The 23,548-nt window shown below is 36.9% G+C and overlaps 1 protein-coding gene across 9 annotated transcripts in view; it reads left to right on the top strand.

Annotated features, from left to right (window-relative positions):
• The window catches only part of SHANK2 (SH3 and multiple ankyrin repeat domains 2), a 381,276-nt gene that overhangs the window by 273,327 nt on the left and 84,401 nt on the right, over nt 1-23,548 (top strand). The gene's annotated exons all lie outside the window — the stretch shown is intronic.

The raw sequence follows: 23,548 nt of genomic DNA, 5'->3' as shown, positions 1-23,548 counted from the left end.
CACTGAGTTGGTGGGCAGATATATACATTTATTTAATAAACAAATAAAGATAGAATAATAAGATTATATTGCCCTTTTGCATCAAATGATTAAAATGCATCAAATAACTTTCTCACATTTATTTTGAGTTCCACTTCTAGACACATGAGAACTTCAAATTAACTCTCCTTAATCTTATATGTTTGCATTTGGCTTTCTGCTACTCAACTTACACTTGTCACAGCTGAAAATTATCCTGTTATATTCAGATTTTTGAGGACCCTTTGACTTGTCTTTAACAAATTTCCCTAACAATTTGTAGACTTGATATGCAACTTTTCCATCCCATGCAAAAAGGAGATATGAAATGCACTAGCATTCTGTGCCGAAATAGCTATGATTTGTGCAGGTGTGTTTGTATGTGCGTGTATCTGCACATGAAATTAGTATTACATGTAAAAATTCCCTACATCTATCACAGTCTTGGTTTTGGGGCATAGCAAATCTTTTGGGATTGAAGCACTGGCCATTCCCAGATTTTATTTTCTGACCTGTCCTGGTTTTAACTCAGGAGCCTTCTGATGATAATTTTAACTGGACAACCCTCACCCTCTTCTTACCAAACAAAAAGCTTCACTTGAGCCATTCTTATGTATTGTCAATTGGAAGAGAAGACATGTGCCCAAATTTCCAAGTGGGCTAAATTGGAACCCAAAACCAAACCCTTTAGTAGTTGAAATAACCAGGATGGTCAGAAAGCAGCTGCCTGGAGCTAGGAATTTTGTTAGAAGGAGAGATGGGTAAAGGCAAGACATATGTATGTAGGTACCCCCTGAGTTACAAGCACAACTAAGACTAGAATTTTGCTTGCTAAGCAAAGCAGTTGGTAAGTGAATCACGTCCAATTTTATGACCTTTTTTGCCATGGTTGTTAAGCGCATCACTACAGTTAAGTGAATCTGGCTTTCACTATTGGCTTTGCTTGTCAGAAGTCAGCTGACAAGGTCATAAATGGCGATCACATGATTCCAGGATTCTGCGATCGTTGTAATTAGCCAAATGTTGATCACATGATTGTAGGGAATGCTTTGATGCTTGTGAGTACGAGGATCAGTTGTAAGTCACTTTTGTAGCACTGTTGTAACTTTGAACGGTCACTAAATGAATGGTTGCAAGTTGAGGATTGCCTGTACCTGTCTTATGCTTTGTAAAAATGAGAGAAGAATCCAGCAAAGCTATCTGAAACTTTTGAAGCTGACAAAAGCTCATCTTGCTTTTCTACATAGATTCTTTGTTGGCAATTTTTCTTTGTCCTTCAGCTGAAGAAGGGAGAGAGTACCACTTTTGTCTACTCACTTACAAAAAAAGAATAAGCAAATAGTAAAAATATCCTGGATCAATTTGATTTGTGTTTTATTCATGAAATTTAGAAGTTAGAATCACTGGATTCATGAAGAGACTTGTGGGTGGTAAAGCCAAACAAAGTTTAAATGGCTGGATGATCAATGTTTTACATTAATTTCATTTTATAACCAAGATTTCATTATATAATAAACAAAATTAGACCATTTTAAATCAGGTTATTATGCCCTTGTCTGTTCATAGCTTTTACTTGAAATTTGTCACGCAGTGTGCATCCTTAGGTTGTGTACAAAATTAAGGATTTCTTAAAAACATTTCACCATCATCCTAACCCCTCAGAAGATGGAGCTAAATAAAGATGTTTCTGGCTTTTGAGCCACACATGAACCTAATAGTTTAAACAGAAGCCAGAAATTAATTATGTCGCCTTATTTAATTTGCTCTCAGTTGGAGGAATTATTCATGGCAAGGAAGAAAACGATGTGGAAACTGTTGAAAAAATCAAAATTGTATACTTGGATAGAAAACTGATTTACTCAGTTTTCTTCTACTCCCTCCACAAGGAAAGCAGGGTGGTTTACAACATTTCTTGCTTTAACTTTGTTACACATGTATATTTTTACATATAATTCATACTAAATAGATATCTTAATTTAAATGTTATTTAACCCAGTTTTGTAATAATCTTGTATTTTTGAGCAGTGCTGTTCTTTGAAGCAAGGGCTTTTTATGTCTGTCTAATTTTTTAATGGCTTTATTTAGTGTTTATGGAGATATTTACTATTTTCAAAGTAACATATAAGGTTATGCTATGACTTTGGCAATTCATATATGGAGTATCCATACTCCTGATTCTAGTTCCTATTCACTTTTTTACCGACATTTGAAATGGCACACTGATTTTTTAATCATACATTAAGCTTGATCTTTCCCTATAACTTCACATGACCAATTAACCATATATAAAATGATCTGTCAGGTACATGCATTTATCAGGCTACCTAATAACATAGGCTTGTGAGTGGCACAAAATAGCTTATCTTGCTGATCAGACATAATGTACCTTCCCTGATCTGATTCCATCCAGATGAGTTTGATTTCAATTTCCATAATTTCCGATTCACCATAGAAGAGAATATTTCTGAGAAATAGATTATTGAAAGGTTTATGGATGGTCCTATGCTTACTAACTTACATGTTATGCAGACCTGCTAAATTCTATGAGGGAATATTTTAGCATCTCCTGTCCTTTTTTATTTTAAGTGAGGAAAACTCTACCACCAATATTTTAAGTGAGGAAAACTCTACCACCTGTTAATACTAGAATTAACACTAGAAGGTTATAAGAAAAATATGACCTAATCTAATGCAAAAATGGTTAAATATTTGTTGAATATTAAACCAATATTTGTTTTTTCTGCAATATTTTGAAAATCAGGCTTTCTTGTTCGCTCTCTCACATGCAAAACTATTTCTGTTATGCATATCACACAACTTCATTTTTAAACATATATCTTTTACTAAGACACACACACACGATTTAACATAATTTTTGAATACTTTCAGAGAATCACTTTTGAAAAATTCTCACATATGAAAGATAAATATTTGTTAAATGTGAGGAATGGGAATGAGATGTTTATTTTATTTACAATATAAATGGGTGATGTAGGGAATTTCTTTCTTGAAGCGAGAAGGTTTCAGACAAAATGAAGTTATTAATTAAAGAAAGATCAATTATCCTTATAAACCAAACATTTGGCCTGACTTAAATTAATGTTTAGTTGACATCCTAAGTGTGCCTTATTCTAAAGAGCAGGAAGTTCAGAATAAGAACATTTCAAGGAGTGGGAAGAATGGAGTGGAGGTGTTTGGAGAACGCATAAAATATAGCTATGGCAACATGTTCTCTCTCCTTACAATCTAAATTAATAAGCTTTGTACTGTATGTCGTAGAGTATTATGCCTTTGTGGTAATTTAAAAATAAACCATATTGATCTGCTTAACATATGCAATATTACACTATCTTTCCATGTTTATGTTTCTTATAACAAATATTACTTCTATATAATCTATATAAACATAAACAATAGAGTTGTGCATGCTTTGGTGCTTTGGACCTCACACAAATACAACACTTCTCCAGTCATTAAGTAACTCAAATATGAGCCTGAAAGAAGGAACTCACTGTTTAAGGAATCATTAAAGTTAATGCTAATGTGACTCTACATTGGCACTTTTTTGAGGCTTAAAAAAGCTAGTCTGCCTTAATTAATACAGGGAAATGCAGCATTACATCTGGTCTGAAACAATTCCTTCCAATAACTTTTGAAGCATATTCTACTGTTATTAAGTAGCCAAAATATTAAACCTAATACAACATGTGATAGGAACATGCTAACTCTTTTCCAGTAATATATGTCCAGGCCTCTCCGAAGACACTAGGAAAAAGTATTTATACAATACTGAAATCTTCCTTAGTTTATCACAGAATTCTATGAAAGAAGTTTCTGTCTGTTGTGGTCCACCGGCGACCTGCGGAGCTGCAGCAGAGTCAGACAGTGTGGAGGAAAATGAGCCAGTCCTGGAGTCTGGGGAGGGCTCGGACGAGGGATCTGTGTCCGACACAGAGATGGGGCCAGGGCCATCTGAGAGTTATGTGCTGACTCTGGAGCCTCCAGAATCTGATATCAGAGAGGCAGAAGAACAGGGGGAGCCTGTTTTCAGTGCGCACTTGCGCAGGGCTGCCAGAAGACAAGAATAGTTAAGACAAAAGGAGAAACTCGGGAGTAAGGCTTGGAGATGATTGTCCCCTCCCATAAGACATAAAGGAGGAGCAAAGGAACATGAGCCTTTGCAGGAAGCAACTTTGTTCGTTCTGAACAGTTTAAACTCTGAAGCTCCATGTTGACTTTGTGCTCCGTTTGGCCTTGTACAGCTAATTGGCAATTTAGCCGTTGGCAGCTTTTCAAGGGAGATAAAGGTGGATGCTTATCAGCTGTATCCCGAAAATACTGTGGCAGACTTCTGTTGGACTATTCACAAACTGTTTGGGACTCATTATGGGCTGTGAATGAATATAATTCACAGCTGTTGAAATAAAAAGAGGGTTTTGGGGACGAAGCATGTGATTGTTACTGTCTCAGGAAGCCTTGGTCAGAACACTGTTGTTATCCTTGTCTCTGTCTCTACCTCTTTTTTTGCTATACTCAGAATGCTTGAAATTTCTTGAAAATTTCTCTTTAAAATGTTTCTAAAACATTTTTCCATCTGCCTGAAGCCTCTCTAGATATGTCGTGAAGAAAATCTTGATGGGAACTGATCTATCCTCCAAAGTTTTCCGGAAATTTAATTCAGATGTGGGCATAAAAGAGAGATTGAAGACTGATTTTGAGATGATAAACAATGAAAGACATTCACATGGCATCCTCATAACTAGATAAGTGTGAGAATACTGTTCTTCACCCATAAGACTTTCACTAAATTTTCTTCTCCTTGGAAATAAATGTTAAAAAATATTTGAATAAAGGTTATGTTAGTGGTATAGTTGATAATTTCTAACTAAAATTTCAGAAGCTACTTTGTTCAGATGTTCACCCTAATCCTCGGCTCAGGAAGGAGACCCTATACCATTCTGGACAAATGGCTGCACAGTCTGTTCTTAAAAACCTTCAGTGACCACAACTTCTGAAGGCAATCCATTCCACTGTTAATTGTTCTCATTACTAGGAAATTTCTCTTTTCTAGGTTGCTTCTCTCCTTTATTAGTTTCCATCCATTGCTTCTTGTCCTGTTTTCTGGTGTTTTGGAAAACAGACCCCTCTTGTTTGTGGCAGCTACTCAAATATTGGAACCCTGCTATCATGTCACCTCTAGTCCTTCGTTTCACTAGACTAGACATATCCAATTTCTGCAACCATTCTTCATATGTGCCTCTAGCCCCTAATCATCTTTGTTGATCTCTTCTGCATTCTTTCCAGAGTTTCAACATCTTTTTACATTGTGGTGACCCAAACGGGATGAATATTCCAACTGCAGTTTTACCAAGGCATTATTAAGTGATACTGGCATTGCACATGATCTTGATTTTATCCCTTTGTCAATGTTGGTCTTGGTGGTTCGTTGATTGAGCTGTTATTTAAGGTGAGCTTGTTTGGAGGTACCACCAAGGCCACATCCACTGACCCTGACAGGACAAGCCATTTACATATAAACAGAGAGTAAGCCCCAGCATTGATCATGTTACTTGTTGGGTTATGGGATGTCTGCAAGAGGACAATCAAGCTCAGAGAGCACCCAAGGATCCCACAGCTCAACCCTGAGCTGCAAATATTGTCTTCTATAGGGCAGGAAGAGCTTGTCCATACCCGAAACGTGGAGGTTGGCAGGAACATTTGCAGATGGGAAATCTTCAAAGTGCAGTGGGGATCCATAACAGTTTGTGTTGCTTTTGTAAATTAGCCAATACGCTTGAATGTGTGGCCTGAATAATGAGATGATTTAATTTTGAGCCTTCTTCGTTACGGCATATGAATTTTTAACCAAGATGGTGATTAAAAAACAAAAACACGGAATGAATGCTTCCTTTTAACTCACTTTTCCCTCTTTTTTCTTTCTAATAATGTTATGATGATGAATCTTCATCTAATTTGAGCTATTGCCTTCTCCACCCCACCCCCCACCCCTTTCTTTCAAACTTTCTTGTTCAGAATTGAGTTTCTTCTGGTGAAGTATGAAGCACAACATGTTGGTTGACATTGCCTTTTCTATTATTATAATTGTAACGATTAATATTATTAGACATAGAGCCAGTGGTAGAATGTGTAAAAGACATGGGAGCTGAGACATGTCAGAATTTAGAAACAGATATGTAGGTGTAGCTTTAGATTACAGCAAGATATCCAATAGTCCATCATAACCGCTAACTCAATAAACTTATATAACCTTGAAAAAAAAAGGCAGCCTAAGATTGCATTGGCTTTTTGGGCAGTTGCAACACTCTGCAGGCTCATATTTAAGTGATTATCCAGTAGGACTACAAAATTCTTCTTGCAAACACTGCTATTGAGCCAGGTTTTACCTATTCTATACATCTGTACATTTGGTTTTTCTTGCCTAAGTGAAAAAACTTACTTTTCTCACCATTAAATTTCATTTTGTTAGATAGGAGCCAGTGTTCGAGTCTTCTGGATCTTGGGCCTATTTTCTGGGGTGTTGGCTATTCCTGCCAGCCAGATGTCATTCATTCTTGTCTATTCTCAATCAATTCCAGTAATTTATGCTTTATTTTTAATCAGCAAAACTCCTTGAAGTCTTTGAGCATATTTGGTTCTCACTGAGTTGCTTCTAATAACTTCTGGATTTTAAAAAAAAGTATTTCTGCTTGAATTGTTGCCTAATATTGCTACTGTCAGTGAATAACATGAGTTCAGTATTTGAGAGAATAAGGATACGTGCAGTATGGATACATGCCACTTTCTGTGAGGTTACGATGCTTCATAAAAGGAGGGAAATCACAGTGTGAGATAGAGGGCCATGTCTTGTGCCAGAATCAAAAGCCCTGATGCTAACTATCAACATCTACAACTGGAATCCAATTCCAGTATGAATGAAAGAATAACAAGCTAAAACAGCTATCAGTTCTGAAGCAAAAGGAACTGATATAAGCGCTTCCAAATAAACAGTATATGTAGCTTACTAGATACCATGATACTCTATGTTTCAAAAAGTGTTCTTCTTGATTCTAAAGTAATATACTAGGATTGGGTGTAGGTGCTTTTTCAAGAATGAAGCCATTTTTTTTTCCAGACTTATTAAACATGCTAAATAAGGGGTGTTGGCGGAGTGAAGTGTCTGGCATATCATGCATTCAGAAAAACTCTTCAGTTTCTGGAAAAAAAATTAAATTTACATGCTAAGTATGAATGCAGTGAATTTTACATTAGAATGCTTTAAGAGCCTTGTAATTTCTTCCATTCATTGAAGCTTTGTTGTCAATTTATGGTAATTCTACCATTTCATAACATTTTGGAGCTGCTTGTTCTTCATCTGCTTCATCTAAAATACATTTCTAAGTACCGTCTGTAGTTCGGCACTGTGCTATAGCACTTAATGTGTGGGCATCACCTTCTATCTCTTTGTGTCATTATGATTACAGGGGGAGAAACCTGTACCTTTTGGTGTTGTATCTGTTTGGCTTGGTATTGTTTGTGTAGCCTAGTAACATGCACTTGAGCGAAATCAACAGAATAAAAAATGACGTTTCTCAGCATGCCTAAATCATATCTATAGCAGCTTTTTTATACACCAGGCTAGCCTCTTGTTTTGGTTTCTCCATTTCTAATGGCCTTAAATCCAGCGAAAAGTGGATGATAAACAGTGTTTATTGAGGTGCAAATTGCTTGAGTGAATTAAAAAAGACACAATTTATTTATGAGTATTAGAACTAGATGGGTTCTCTTTTATTCCTTCCATTTGATTTATCTTTATAGCAGAGGATGGCAGTGTGATAGTATCTGCTTGGCATCTGGAACACTATTTCCTTAACAGCTGTATTTTAAAAGATTCTGTGTGGAATCCCATATATAATTCTTGTGCTATAGCTAGACAGAGGGTCTCTCTCTCTCTCTCTCTCTTTCCCTCTCCCTCCTTCCCTCCCTACATAGTGTTATGATTGGACTATTAATTCTGAGCAAGCCCTGTTTTTGCCCTAGTCTGGGAGGTAAAGGTCTCTCCCAGTTCTAGAAACTGGATATAGCTCTCCCCAAATTGTAATTATAATTGTGAAAAATAGATGGCAAGATATCATTTTAGTCAGAAAATATATGAAGTTGTAGTTTAAACCCAAAAATATGTGTAGATTTCTCTCCCCCCCCACCCCCCAAAAAAGTCAGGATTTTTCTCCCAGAACTCAGGAAAAAATATAGAAAAAAGTTGTCCTATCCTGTCCATAAGGATCACAATTGATTTGATTTACATTTGAGCTAAGAAGGCAACAGTAAATTGCAACCATTTATTTATTAGACTGATCTCCTACTTCAATCCACATGGACTTTTCACAACAGCACTGTATCACAGCCTCCTTAACGGATTATTAGCAATTAGCAAGGGATGAGAACCTAAATATCACTGTTGCCTACCGGGGGGAAAAAAAAAAAAAAGGGGGGGGGGGGGGGGGGGGGGTTGTTTTTGGCGGCCGGGGGTTTGTTTTTTACCAGTTCAAGGTTGACTCAGCCTTCCATCCTTCTGAGGTGGGTAAAATGAAGACCCAGATTGTTGGGGGCAATATGCTGATTCTGTAAAAGTGCTTAGAGAGAGCTGTAAAGCACTGTGAAGCAGTGTAATAATAAGTCTATTATTTGTATTCACTCATACTCCTCCCAAAAGAGGAAAAGAGAGAAAAATGAATACACATACTCTTCACTTAATGACCAATCACTTAACAACTATAAAGTTATGAGTCCACAAATGTTGTTTACAACCCATCAACTGCTGCACTGTCTCCCGACAGTTGCGTGATCACATTTCGGGCACTTGACAACCAGCTCGCATTTACCACTTGTTGCAGTGTCCCACAATCACATGACCATGATTTATGAAATTCAGGAGAATGGATTCATTGAACAACCACATGAGTCATTTAATAACTGCAATGAATCATTTTATGAACAGATTGAGCCAGGTCATATGATGACTCCTTAGCGACCACAACAACTTATGACCATCATTCCAGGCTCCCTTCCAGCCATTAAAAGTGAGGTATATAGCCTATCTATATGCTGGCTTTTCCCATCTTAAGAAAAAGAGGGCACTGCTAGCATTCTGACATTTCATTCTGTCTACCTTATTGCGGAAGAAGTTCAAAGCCCTCAACCTCTTATGGAAAATGATATAGAAGCCAGCAAAAGGGATTAGATGAAGCTATTCCATGGGGGAATGGAGCCAATCCAACATCTCCACAAACAAAAACCAAAGTTTCAATTGCACTGTGGAAAGCCTGGCATAAATAAATTCAGCTCTCCAGTGGCATTGATGTTGTGGGATTAGAGAGATATAGAGCTGTTTTTATTGACACAGAAGCCTTGTGTGGAAGTGAAAAAATACAGAAGCTTGTGCTGCTGTGCCTTATTTTGTTATTAGACTGTTGATAAGATTATAATGCAAGCCTTAATTAGAGCCCCATGTGGCAGGTTAGTATATAATAAGAACAGTGCATGCATGAAACAACAAAAAGTGTGCACATTATCTAATGAATTTAAGAATATATTCTGAAACCATCATTGTACTAAAACCAAGAATTCATTGGCTAATTTCTGAACTGGATTCTTAAAACCATATTCTTATATATTGATAGTAGCATGGAAATTTAAAATAATGTGGGCTCCACATTTTTAACGTGGGTTTTAATGAAATATTGGGTGCTTTTAATTTTTCATATTCAATCTGCATATTTTTAAATATTTTTTGACCGCGCCTTTATTGTTACACACTTATGCATCCATAAAAAGGGCCTTCTCAGTGGTGGCCCCTTCCTTATGGAACATCATCGCCCCAGGTGTACGATTTCCCCCTCACCTTGTTACTTTTCCAAAAGGCCCTGAGGACATGGTTTTGTCAGCTGGTCTGGGGACCCTGAATAGAGATGAAACCAGTCAAGTAGTTGATCTGAGCGTGTTGTTGCTAGGATTAGTGAGGCATGGTTTTATGTTGCAGTTTTTAATGTTGTAAGCCACCTAGAGTCACCAGGTTGTGTATTGGGCAGCCATATAATTTTTTTAATAAATATAAAATAGTTTAGTAAATAACTCAAGGTGGCCAACGTACCTTATATTTCTTCCTCCTATTTTCCTTCCAACAATTTAGATTGGGCTGAGGGAGAGTCAAAATTGTCCATTTATATGTGCAAAATGATACAGATTTGTGTTAGTTTAAACAGCCCTTGAAATTATCTAGTGACTAAAAAGAATTATGGCTTTTTTAATTAAAATTCAGTGTATGTACTTCTCATTTAGCAATCACAACTGGTGATAAAAAGAATTATGCCTTTTTTATTAAAATTCAATACAGGTATTTCTCCTTTAGCAATTACAATTGGGATCAGCAACTCAGTTGTTGTGATCGCTAAGTGAAACTATGACTGCTTATGATCTTCTTTAACATTTCCTTTGCTTTATAGATCTATGAATGTTTGCTAAATAAAGTAGTTGCTAAACAAGGACTACCTTTATAGCAGGTGGGCTTAGTATTGCTCAATAATCATTTACTTCACTTAGATTTGTGTGGTGGCACAATAGACTATCAGAACAAATACAGTATCAGGTTATTTTCATTGTTCTTGAAACAGTTAAGCAGGGTAAGTATTTGGATAGAAGATCATCAAGAAATACCATAACTGATGTCATGCCCCTTGGAATCTTTTCTGAGGGGGAGGTCGAGCAGCTGACAGGGAGTGGGAGTGTGGCTCTGGTGACTGTGGAAGAAACTGGGGAAGGGCACAGTCTGGCTGGGCAGAGCAGGGGAAAGGTAGAGCAAGGCAGAGGGAGTTCAGAGGAAGATTCAGGCCTACTCCCTCTTCATCCTAGGGCAGACAGGGAGGAACGAAGAAGGGAGCAATGTAAGTTGCATGGCTTACAGGGGAGGAAAGGGTCCTGATTCCCTTCATTAGTTGCAGCTGGGAAAACAGTGTTTAAAAAGGCAAGCTACACACAGCAAAGTTGCTGGAAGCAAACCATGAGTTATCTTTGTTTGTCGAGGCTTATCTGGCTTCCTGGTGTCTTCCCAACTGTGTGTGTTTTGTTGGCCTTTGAATTCTGCAAGTCCTTATCCTGCCCTGTCCAGTTAATTGCTGCAGCGTGGTTTGTGTGGATTTTTATTTACAGTTTATATGTACTTTGTTTTCGGACTGAATTCCCTCCACTTAAAGACTGTTCTTGGGAGAGTTTTTTCTCCAGCCAAAGGTAACTGGACATTGGGGGCAAAGTTGGAGGTATTAAAGGGACTTTTCTTACTTATGTGACTGTGTTGCCTTTGTGCCATGCCCTGGGTCATCTCAACCGACTTGATCACATCCTGGAAGAAAACAATGACAAACCACTTCTGTATTCATGCAGTGATTAACTTTAAAATTAAATTGAACGACTCAATTTTCTGGTATTGTGACATTTTGCTGTCAGCTCTGGCTGACATCTTCAGAGGCTGAGCAAGCTGCTTTGTAGGGTACATCTTGTTAGCTCCAGGCAATTGATGAAGGGCTGATTCAGTCTTATATTTGCATCTGGAAAGCTGATCTTTAAGTGGTCTATGTTACATCAGTCCACAAAAACTGGTTCCTGGTTGGATCCTCATCCAAGTAGATTTCTAATTTGTCTCTATTGAAGAAATTCCAAGAGAACTGGTTCCAAATGGCCTGTGTTTCAGCCAGGGTACTACTACCAGGCATTCTTTCTCATGAGGCTACTGCAGATTATTTTTTTCATTAACTACTACTTGTTTAGGTGTTGCTTTCAGTAAAACAGATATTCCAATTTGCTTTTTCTGCATTAGGAATCCAAAATACATTCCACTTGTCTCTCCTCATCTCCTCTACTTTCCCACATTAAGATTGGAAGAGGATGTGGGAGAGAATGAAAGGGTCATAGGAAGTACTTTAGAACTAGAAGAGATTGATGGAAAACCTGATTTTCGTGTAGATGGAAGTTATGGTGAAAGGCAGCTGGCTTAATCCAAAATGTTACAGAAAGGAGGTCAATAAGTTTTCTTGAAGGAATGTGTTGTATGGTAAAAACTTGGTAGAGAACCAAATAAAATCCTCTTGGTAACGGGGTTGCCTTCCAGGTGATGATACTCAGCAGTATGCTTATAAGAAGCTTTAGCAAGAGCCACCAGTTCATTGTGGAACTGGTGGATTCTGTGAAATTCCTGAGGAGATTAGAAAAGCCTTGGAGATAGATGATTATGATGCAGACAATAGATGAGGATGAGCAGTGGTGGGATTCAATTTTTTTTTTACTTCCAGTTCTGTGGGCATGGCAAGGGAAGGATACTGTAAAATCCCCATTCTCTCCCCACTCCTGGGGGAAGGATACTGCAAAATCCCATTCCCTCCCTACCCCACTAACAAAAGAAGACCCAGCTGATCAGCTGGGACTCGGGAGGCAGCGAATAGATGGGGGCGGGACCAGTCAGAGGTGGTATTCTGAACTACTCAAAATTTCTGCTACCGGTTCTCCGAACTACTCAAAATTTCTGCTACCGGTTCTCCAAACTACTCAAAATTTCTGCTACCGGTTCTCCAAAACTGAACCTGCTGAATACCACCTCTGAAGATGAGAGTTATTAAGTATAATACTTAATACTTTGGGAAATACTTTGGGAGATGCTGCCTAGTAAATAGTCAGATAAGAGACAATATAGCCTGCAGCTGGATAGTGGGTGGGCAAGAAGCTCAGAAGATACCATCCCTCAGCCTGTGAAGGAAATGGTGAGAGAATTGTACTTTAAACTTTAAGGTTATGTTGATGTAGAATTACAATAATGTAGCATTAGCTTATCTGGTCATGTTTCTTGTCTATCTGATCAGGTTGACATTAAGTAAAAAGATGATATGCAAATAGAAAAATGAGGCTTATTATATGCAAATTCAGCTTCCTTGCTGGTCGTTTACAAAACAGAAGTAACATTGGTCTTCTTTGTCTCATCATTTTTCAAGCAATGTGCCAAGGACTGGTGGTGTACAAATCCAAAACTTGAGAATGAGCCCTCCCAAAACAGGGTGTGGATTTATTTTCTCTCTCTGTGATTAAATGATTGGGCATACCTTAACTCCATTTGGTATATCTTTGGGCAGTTTCTGGAGATTTGTACTCATCCACTTACTTTTTAGACTGGATCAACATTGGTGCTCTGTTTAATCATAAACAGAACAATAAGAAATTGCCACGGTCTGGATCTGGAAACTCGTAAGAAATTTTGCCTCCAATTTGCTCTAGATGTGGATTTGTACTAGTCCCACATGTTAGGAATATAAGTCACCTAACAGTTAGTTGGGATGGAAAATATTTAAACCAGGATAGACATTTTAATACTGTCTCTTTAAGGGAATGCTAAAATTGTAATTGGGTGTGGTTCCTCAAATGGCCATAAGATGGAGCCAGAAACCTGGGTTGTTCTTTTTCTGTTGTTGCTGATAGTATTGCTGTTCCTCCATTTCCCTATTGACTGTTACTGATCATTGTTATTCTTGGATTTGATGTAAGTCTGTTACTAAGCTGTTTAGGATACTGGACTTTGTTATTTGGATTATCCCTGGACTGAAAACTGACTGCTTTAACCGTGAATGACTTGGACTGGTTGTTGGACTTTGCTTAACCATTTATAGGAAGTAAAAAGCTACATTTTACTATACGGTGTATCTGTGTCTTGGCTGTGTGTTATTCACCACTCTCACTACATCTCCCTGTGTGCACTCATTCTCCTAACGGGGAATTACCTCAACACTACATACTCAAAAAAACTGCTTGGAGCTGGTGAACCTGGTTAAAAGAGAAAGTTGGAATATATTTTTCCTTTTTTTTTTTTTTTTAGTTTTAGCACAGAGAAGGGAAATTCTACTCTTCTCCATCATCCAAATTTTACATCCCCCTTCAGGAATGTCCATTTAGGTCCATTATTATCCTATGATACCTTAGTGCACCAAGGCACCCTAGAATTCAGAAAGAGGGAATAGGTTGGTGCAAATCTTAAATAAAGATCTGGCAGGCTTCTGTTGTTCCTGGTGACAGATATTTCTTTCATGCTACACTGGGATAATCAAAAATATGATTGCTTTTGTATATTTGAAATTGTTGTCCTTGACTGACCAATAAAATCTACTTACATCTAATTTTAAACAGTCCTAAAACAACAAATCAGCACTGGAAAATAATAAATGTCAACATATTTTTTGCTTATCTGAAAAAAGTAAGCAAAATTCAGGCTGGAGAACTTAAACCAATTGGCTTTTAAGATACTGCAAAACATTTTTTGTTAAAAAATCAGTCATCTAATTCTTCTCTTTACAACTGAGTTGCTTGGCTTCCATGCCATTTCACAAAATATCGAATAACTATAGTTAGAATACATTGTTGTTACATTTATCAATACTACAGTGACAGTGTTGTATGGCTTTGTGTCATATTCTTGAAAAGAGGCATCCATTTAACATTATGCTCCCAACTGGAGATGTTAGTGCAAATACACTGGAAAGAGATTATCACTCCTTTCCCTAACAAGCTTACCTCTTTTCTCAAATAAAATCAGAAGCATTGCTAACGAGCAGAGAAGCTGAAGCAGAGAAGAGGTCCAACCAATTGCAAAATATTTCTTAGCTTTTTCTGCATAGCTGGGATCAATTTTGAAGATAATGCAGATAATTTCTCAGTAGCATCTTGCAGCAATTCTTCAACAGATTCTGTATTTTTTTTTAAAAAATGGTTGTGTTATAAAATGTATCAAGACATAAGGCAGAATCCCTCAAATTTTATTTGATTGTAGGTAAACATGTTGCTTACATTTCACTGTGATGGAACAAAATTAAGTCTGATAGGATAAAAATGTACACAAAATTCATCCACAGATCTGTCATTGGAGAATGGCATAGCTTCAAGATTTGAAGAACCTCCTGAATAGCAGCGTTTGATAAAGTGATTTAAGATATTAAAATTAAAATTGCCCAGACTAGAAATTTTTTTCCAGTATCTAGAAATTCTTCTAAAAATACCTTCTGCTAGGACACTGGTGCTTTACTTCAGTTTATTCATTTTCTTGAAAGCATAATTCCATTTTTCATATGAGCGAGTTATAGTAACCTGTGGGAAAGTTTCTGCTTTAATTAATCATGCACATATGCACATTTTGTATGGGATGTTTTTTTAACTCCTTTAGTATAGATATTTTGTCAAGGAATGATATGATACAGATTATCCTCAATTTACAAACACAGTTGAGCCCCATATTTCCATTGCAAAGCAAGACAATTGTTAAGTGAATTTTGCCTCATTTCATGGCTTTTCTTGCCATTGTTGTTAAGTGAATCATTGCAATTGTTAATTAATAACATGGTTGTTAAATGAATGTGGCTTCCCTGTTGACTTTGCTTTTCAGAAGGTGGCAAAAGGTGATCACATGTCCCCAAGACACTGCAACCATTATAAATACATGCCGATTAACTTGAAAAGTAGGCTGTGAAGTAAGGATAAATTCAGGTCAGGGGTGGGATTCAAATTTCTTAACAACTGATTCTGTGGGTGTGGCCTAATTTGTGGGCATAGCTTGGTCACGTGACTGAGTGGGCATGGCTTGTATGTAAATATTGTAAATATTTATGTAAATATTGGAAAAAAAAGCAACTTTTGCTCAAAATCAGGCAAAGCAGGCAGGCAGATGGAGTTGCTTGCAGAATCACAGAGTCACTCATAGATCTACCTTTCTGCAATCTGCTGCCTGAATCTGTCACATAAAATTTGCTTGCAAGCAAACTCATAAAATTTGCTAGCAAGCAAACTCTCAAAATTAACTCACAACATACTATGTATGTAATTATCAATTTTTTTATTTAAAAAAAGAGCAACTTTTACCCAAAATCAAGCAAAGTGGGCAGGCAGATTGAGTTGCTTGTAGAATCACAGAGTCACTCACAGATCTCCCTTTCTGCAATCTGCTGCCTGAGTCTGCACTGAAAAATAGAAGCTTCAGTCCTAAGGAAGATTCAGCTCTGCTCTCAGGCCACTTCTCCCCAACTCCAACCCTCTGAATACCACTCCTGACTGGGCCTCAGGAAAGCCTCCTGGGTGAAGGCGAAGCAGTACAACAGCGATTTAGATTAGCTAGAAAGCAAAAAATCTGATGATTTCCTGCTTTCTAGCTAATCTAAATCGTGTGGCACAGCTGATAGTTGGAACAACTGATCTTCAGGGGGAAGGAAAAATAACAACTTACCAAAAATTAGGTGAAGGCACAACGTAGGCAAGTTGGATGGTGCGCATGCCAGGTAAGGAGCGACTGGGCGGGGAGGAGAGAGGAGGGTGGAGAGGTGGGGGGGCCAGCCAGGGGCATGATTTGCTGGTTCTCCAAACTGCACAGAACCATAACAACCAGTTCTATAGAACCAGTCCGAACCAGTAGAATCCCACCCCTGGTTCAGGTGTGCATAATACAGGCAGTCCTCAACTTACAACAGTTCACTTAGTGACTGTTCAAATTTGCAATGGCACTGAAAAAAGTAACTTATGACTATTGCAGCATCCCCATGGTCGCGTGATCAAAGTTCAGCTGCTTGGCAACTGACTCGTATTTATGACGGTTGCAGTGTTCTAGGTACACGTGATCACCTTTTGTGACCTTCTGACAAGCCAAGTCCATGGAGGAAGCCAGATTCAATAAACAACTGTGTTACTAATTTAAGAACTGCATCATTCCCTTAACAACCATGGCAAACAAGGTCATAAAATGGGGTAAAATTCAATTAACAAATGTCTCACTTCGCAACAGACATTTTGGGCTCAATTATGGTTGTATGTCGGACTTACCTGTACATAGAGAAGGAGCAGTCACTAGCTTTAACCCAGAAAGAGATGAAATCCAGATAATAAATTGGAGCAATGCTTTTTTTAAAAAAAAAAAAAGCTCAGCTCTCAGCTGCTATTATTATAGAATGAGCAATCTTTATCGAGCAATTTACAAAAAAATATTGGATCAGAATACTGTTGCACTTTTGAATATACTTGTATGTCACATTTTATATTCCCATGACCTTTTCCTGGGTCTTCTGATCCATGTTGATCATCAGCAAACCTTTGTGCTCTTTAGATATTTCAGATATTGTTATTACATACATATTTGATATCTTACTTTTATTGAAGTGTTCAAAAGTGCTTATTATAGAAAAGAGGTAGCTTTATCTCCCAATTTTTTAATGAAATTTTTGAAGATAAACCACAATTGCATTCTGTGAATATGAATACTGTTACCAGTGAATTGGGGAAGTTTGCAAGGCTCCATGATTCAGAGAATATTTGAAGAGGCCTTTTACTGAACTATTTCGGCTCTGTAACCGTGCAAAACTGCTTTCAGGCTTGTCATTATATGTCTGGCAAAATTATTTCCATAGTAAGACCATGGTCTGCCTCTTACCTTGTAGATTTAGTGTGGGTGGGTGATAAAAGTCATGCAAAAGAGGAGGGGGATCCAAGAAAGGGTCAGGTTATTGATAATTGTGTTTATCTTAGAAGAAGGGTTGGTTTTTTTGGAAGCCTGCCATTAAATTATTTAGCAACCAGGAATCGTCTTTTTTTCCTAAGTAAGGCCAGCACTGGCTTTTCATTAAATGTTTTTTTTTCCTGGTATATGGACAGTTCTTTAAAAAGTACTAAAAATCATTAAAGAAAACAGATGGTTGCAGTGATATTACATCAAGATTTTTTGGTTAGCGTATTTTATATTTTCATACAACTTGCTTCCTGATTCTAATCTGACAGTCTGTGTTCCATTGGCAGTCCTATTTTAATTCGTGGCAAGAGTCTCTGGGATCACAAGTAGAACGAGGGCTTGTCAAACAAAGATTACTCCTGCAGCCATAGGAATATTTATTTATTTTATTTGGTTTATCAATTGCTTACAATAGGTATAAGTAAAAACATAGTTATGAATACATGGATACATGTAAGAAAACTAAAAGAAACAATAGGACAGGGACGGTAGGCACGTTGGTGCGCTTATGCATGCCCCCTACAGACCTCTTAGGAAAGGGGTGAGTTCAATAGTAGAAAGTCTAAGGTTAAAGTTTTTAACTTTAGGGGTTTGGGGAAGAAACCACAGAGTCAGAGTATTCCAGACATTGACCACTCTGTTGCTGAAGTCGTATTTCCTGCAATCAAGTTTGGTGCGATTAACCTTGAGTTTGTATCTATTGTTTGCTCTTGTATTGTTATGGTTGAAGCTGAAGTATTCATTGACAGGTAGGATATTGCAATGTATGATTTTATATACTATACTTAGATTGGACCGAAGGTGGCGTAGTTCTAGGTTTTCTAGGTTTAGAATTTCAAGTCTGATGGCATAAGGTATTCTGCAACGAGTAGAAGAGTGGAGAACTCTTCTTGTGAAATATTTCTGGACTTTGAAGCAGCATTGAAGCTTATTTGAGGACACATACTCAAAATTTCTAGCACCCAAGTGGGATCTTGCATCACCTATTGGAATTTATAAATGCGAAGCACAGAAATTGATCCATAGATCTAGTCTTTCTGTAACTGAAATTGTTTAACTATTTTGCTATATGACATCAAAATTATGTAATATGGTAAAACAGAAATCTGTTGTAACTTTTTTTTACTTCTTTTCCCTAGAATACTGTAGGTACAGTATTTTGGGGGAGGAAGGGGGAGGCTTACAGTTGCTGGTTTTGCTGAAATGATGTATAACACATCTGTATTCATAATTATCTGTTTCTGTCCAGTGCATTATTCAGTTCACCTTGGTTAGGATCCACAATATCATAAAACCTCTCCCATAGATTGGATTTTTATGTTTGAACAACATTCTTTTTTGCCAAGTGCCAGGCTACTTTTGAAAATGGATGCATAATTAAAAATTATTTATAGCAGGAGTGATCAAAGTCAGAAAAGGACTACTCTGCAGGGCATGAGCAATTGGGGTTGAGGTAGGGTGGGAGTATTGGAATAAAATACAGTAAAGTTTGCACAAGCAAGAGAGCTCCAACAAGACTTTAGAGTTTGTCATAAAGTTGTTTGTATATTGAAGGAAAACAGTTTAGACAGCACACCTATAATTTAAGTGTAGAGCTATTAAAAAGCACTACGAGTTTTGTTCTATGTTGGTGAGACATGGCTATATAGCACAGGGTCTGAAATTCCTGTGGCACATAGATTAAAATGTAATTCTTGGTATTAAAAGCCAACCCCAACACCATTGAATGCAATAGTTTGTTTACTGGGGGACAATATCACATTAATTTACCAATTTGTGGTATGATAAATGGAAGGAATTGGGAACAGAATAAAGGGGGAAAATATTTAGCCTTTTCTCCTGCACCAAAATTCTGCTGAAGTTGTTATAGGTGCATAATTCAGCCCTCTTATTTATTAATATATACAGTGATCTATTCTCCTATATTTCTTTGTTTTGTACATCAGATACAGTGAATTGTCCAAGAAATCTCTTAGTTTCAAAATAATGCTAAATCTAAATGTATTGAATTGTCCAACAGAATTACATATTTCGCTAAAAATTCCTATAGAAATATGACTATAACCAGAAGCTTATTTGCATTATTTGTTAGGTAGGAAGCACTGTTGAACTTTGGCTAAATAGAAATATGAAGGGAGAGAAATAGATCTAAATAAATGGTGAAATGTGATCCACTTTTGTTACTTTCTCTCTATACATACATACATACATACATACATACATACATACATACATAATGTTTTAAACTATAAATTGCATATTATTTGTATGTGTATTTATATGAAATCTATTCTTCATAAAATATTGATAAAAATGAAATCTTTCTTTCTAGCTTCCTCTTTGTCAAGAATGCTTTGTTCTTTCTCTGACTTCATTCAATAAATGTAATATAAATGGGTATGTTGTATTTTATGTTACGAGTACGGCAGTATACCTAATTTTTGCAATATTTGGTTTCCACTTACTGTGCTGTTGCTGGCACCTAGCTGATCCCACACAAAGAGACCTTAACACTTTCTCCTACACATGTTCTCTGCCACAAAGTCATTTTATGCTGCAAAATTTTGATGGAAGAAAATCCTATTTTCAGAATTCATTTATGCACTATAGCAGCCAAAACTAAACATTTGTCCTTTATATATTTCTTTGCTTTGCTTCTAGAAGAAAGGTTGCATAGCTATATTTCATTGGGTTGTTTTTTTTTTTTTTTTGAGGTACATTTTTAAATATTCTGTTCTATATAGGATATCGTGTGATGGGGTCTGTTTTGCTGTTTTGTTTATTATTGATGCTGCAATTTAATCTGTGGTTTAATTTCAAGTCACTTGTAATACCTTATGCTAGGCCGTTTCCATAAAGTTGCAGAAAAAAAAAAACCACCTCTGCACTAATGTTTGTATGAATTCCCATTTAAGTGAGCTTAGTTCAGAAGAGACTTTTATGCTTGAAGGAACAGCCATTTGCTCTCCCTAATGTTAAGCCTCTATTTAAAATGTGATAATGGTCATTCCAGACAATTTAACTTGACTGTATAATTTAGCACTAGAAATGATCAGAAACAGGTCAAAGGGATGAGGACATAAATAGTAGAGTAGATATAATTTAAATGTACCTTAAAAACTATAAGACCATTTTTACAGTGACAGTGAGATGGCACCATGGAAGAAATTTTGAATCTCAAAAGAAAGAAAATTTCTGCATTTCTGAACTGCCTATCTCACTCAGAGAAGGACTCTAGGCATTGTATAACAAAGTATTAAAATATAAAAACAGTATATAAAATTTGGAAAAATAGAAGAGGCAAGGATGGTGCAGTGGTTAGAATGCAGTACCGCAGGCTACTTCTGCTGACTGCTGGCTGCCGGCTGCCTGTAATTTGCCAATTCAAATCTCACCAGCTCAAAGTTGACTCAATCTTCCATCCTTCTGAGGTCGGTAAAATGAGGACCCAGATTGTTGGGGGCAGTATGCTGACTCTGTAAACTGTTTAGGGAGGGCTGTAAAAGCACTGGGAAGCAGTATATAAGTCTAAGTGCTATTGCTATTAATTAAAAGGTATAGGGAGAACTTTCAGGGCATTAGCCAGCCCCGTGGCTGCATGTTCCTTTGGACTCCCCACACAAGGTCACAGAGCCACATTTTAAGTCTTTTTTGGAAGGCCAAGGAATGGGGGCCTGCCTCACCTCAAGGGAAAGAATATTCCCTAGGGTGGGAGCAGTGACAGCAAAGAGTCTCTTTCTAGACTAGAATTATAGTCAGAATCCTTTGACCATACCTCCCTGCCTGAACAGGTGAGATGGGCCAATGTAATGGGATGAAGACATTTCTGTAGGTAAAACACTTTGGTTGTTTAGATACCAAATTGTTCTCATTATTTAAAAATACATACTTGCATACATATTTTGAAATTGGTACAATGCATTGTTAGGAAGATGTTGTTCCTCATATAATTATAAATAATACCTGTTGAAAACTTTTCAGTTCAACTAATATGATATAAGCTATCTAACATTTTGAAAATGAATTTAAACATCTGTTTTCTTGCCTAATCATACTACTATTAAGCAAATGCCTACATCATTGCAGTTAACACTTGCATTATTTTGAAATGGTATTTAAAATGCACATGGTCTTCCAGCAGATCCACATAAACCATTACCATCTGTTTAAAATCCTGTCTCTCATTCCAACTCTCCTTTGGAAGATTCCATGTAGGAGCTCATAAAGTTCAATTCTGCAAGAAATCCTTCCCCAGGAAGTAACACTGGATTTAAAGAAATTGCATATTGATGGTCAAAACAATAAAATGAAATCTGGTCGGCATAACCAGAATGGTACAATGGTATAATGGCATAACTGCAAAACTAAATGCAACTTTTTCACTGTCAAGTATCACAATTTCACCAAATTCTGTTTGGAATTAATTTAAAATAAATTGTTCACACAAAAATGTGAGAAACTACATTTCAGCTGTATATCCATACTTCAAAAATCAAATGAAATTTTAAGTTACACTGTAGGAATATGGTGTTTAATTTTGTCATTCAAGCATTCTATATCTTTGACAGGCATCTGTGCCATGAAAGTATCATAAGAGAGACTAGTTGAGCCAGAGGTTTTAACTATTTCTTTGAAAGAATAATATTCATAATCTATTCAGTAACCCTTCCTTCCATCACAATCACAGAACACAGCTTTGATTTATCCACTGAATTAGATGAAAACCTGAAAGTACCTCTGTCTACCTAGGTTCAGAGCAGCAAAATCAGGTGAAAACCCTTAATGACGGCAGCAAGGTAGAAGTGATCATGCAGTTATAACTGCACTGCCTGTATAGGGCTTCAGGTTGGTTTTCACTGACTATTGAGACAATTTCTTCTATTTGTTCCAGAAGTTGGAACATCATCCATCAAATATTACTGTGTTCCTAATTTCTGTTACTTTTTGCTTAAGCAGGTGAATGCATTGGCTCAGCTACTCTTCCATTTGTGATGCATTTTCCTTGGCCAAACTTCACTAGTTAGATGTGACTTTTTTTTTTGCTCTTCCACCTGCATCATTAATTTATAGAATAACAAAATATCAAGACTATTGTACACGTGTTTTTCTTTGTTGACTAGAGAAATAAATCTTGTCTAGATTTTTATTGAAAAACGGCGAAGGCAGACCACTTCTGTAGGGTCACAGAAGAAACTACAGGATATGTCTCTGAAATCTAAAGGAGCTGAGCTCAGCTATGAGATTTGACCTTTTAAATGTGTATTTTATTTATTTCATACCTCTTCTCTGTTGCCCCCATCTGAGCAGCTCACAGCAGTCCTTCCTATTCAGTGAACTGAATAAATTTTGCATTACATGTTATCTACAGATTCTGAGACAGCTCTTAATGTTCAAATAGACAGTTGGCATTGCTTTCCTTTGTTTTATAAATATTACAGAATGCATCAATGGCTCGAATTCAGAATATTCCATCCAACATCCACCAAAGTGTTGGATGAGGATGTTTGGATTTTTCTTCTCTCCCATTTCAGCATACAAGGTCATCTCTCTCTGTCATCATAATCTTTTGATTTTATGCAAAGTAGTAGAAGAAGATGCTTAACAGCATTTAGGCAAGAGACCTATTGGAAAATACTGGGTTGTTTAGGCTTCCCAGCCATATTGGGGATTACAAATTTTTGTCAATACCATGGGATATAAATCCCAAACACTTTTCTGCCACGCTTTCACCTTTACAGTTGGCAGGAAATTAAAAATCCCCTAGCTAATCTTATAACGCTGCCCACATCTTTTTAGAAAACCTGTGGAATCAATAACTGAAATCATTTCTTTATATTCTGATTCATTAATTATTGTTTTCTAATCTTTCCACAAAAATTGAAAGAGTAATACTTCTTCAGTGATCATTTAACTAAAAGCAATACTTGTGACCTTGAAACTTAAGATAACTTGTTTTTAAGATGG

This window comes from Notechis scutatus, chromosome 1, assembly GCF_049901735.1.
Source record: "Notechis scutatus isolate UNSWTSFEM ecotype Mainland chromosome 1, rNotScu1.2, whole genome shotgun sequence".
Taxonomy (NCBI): Eukaryota; Metazoa; Chordata; class Lepidosauria; order Squamata; family Elapidae; genus Notechis; species Notechis scutatus.
Note: the sequence above shows the minus strand (reverse complement) of the source record. Positions and strands in the feature narration are given on the sequence as shown.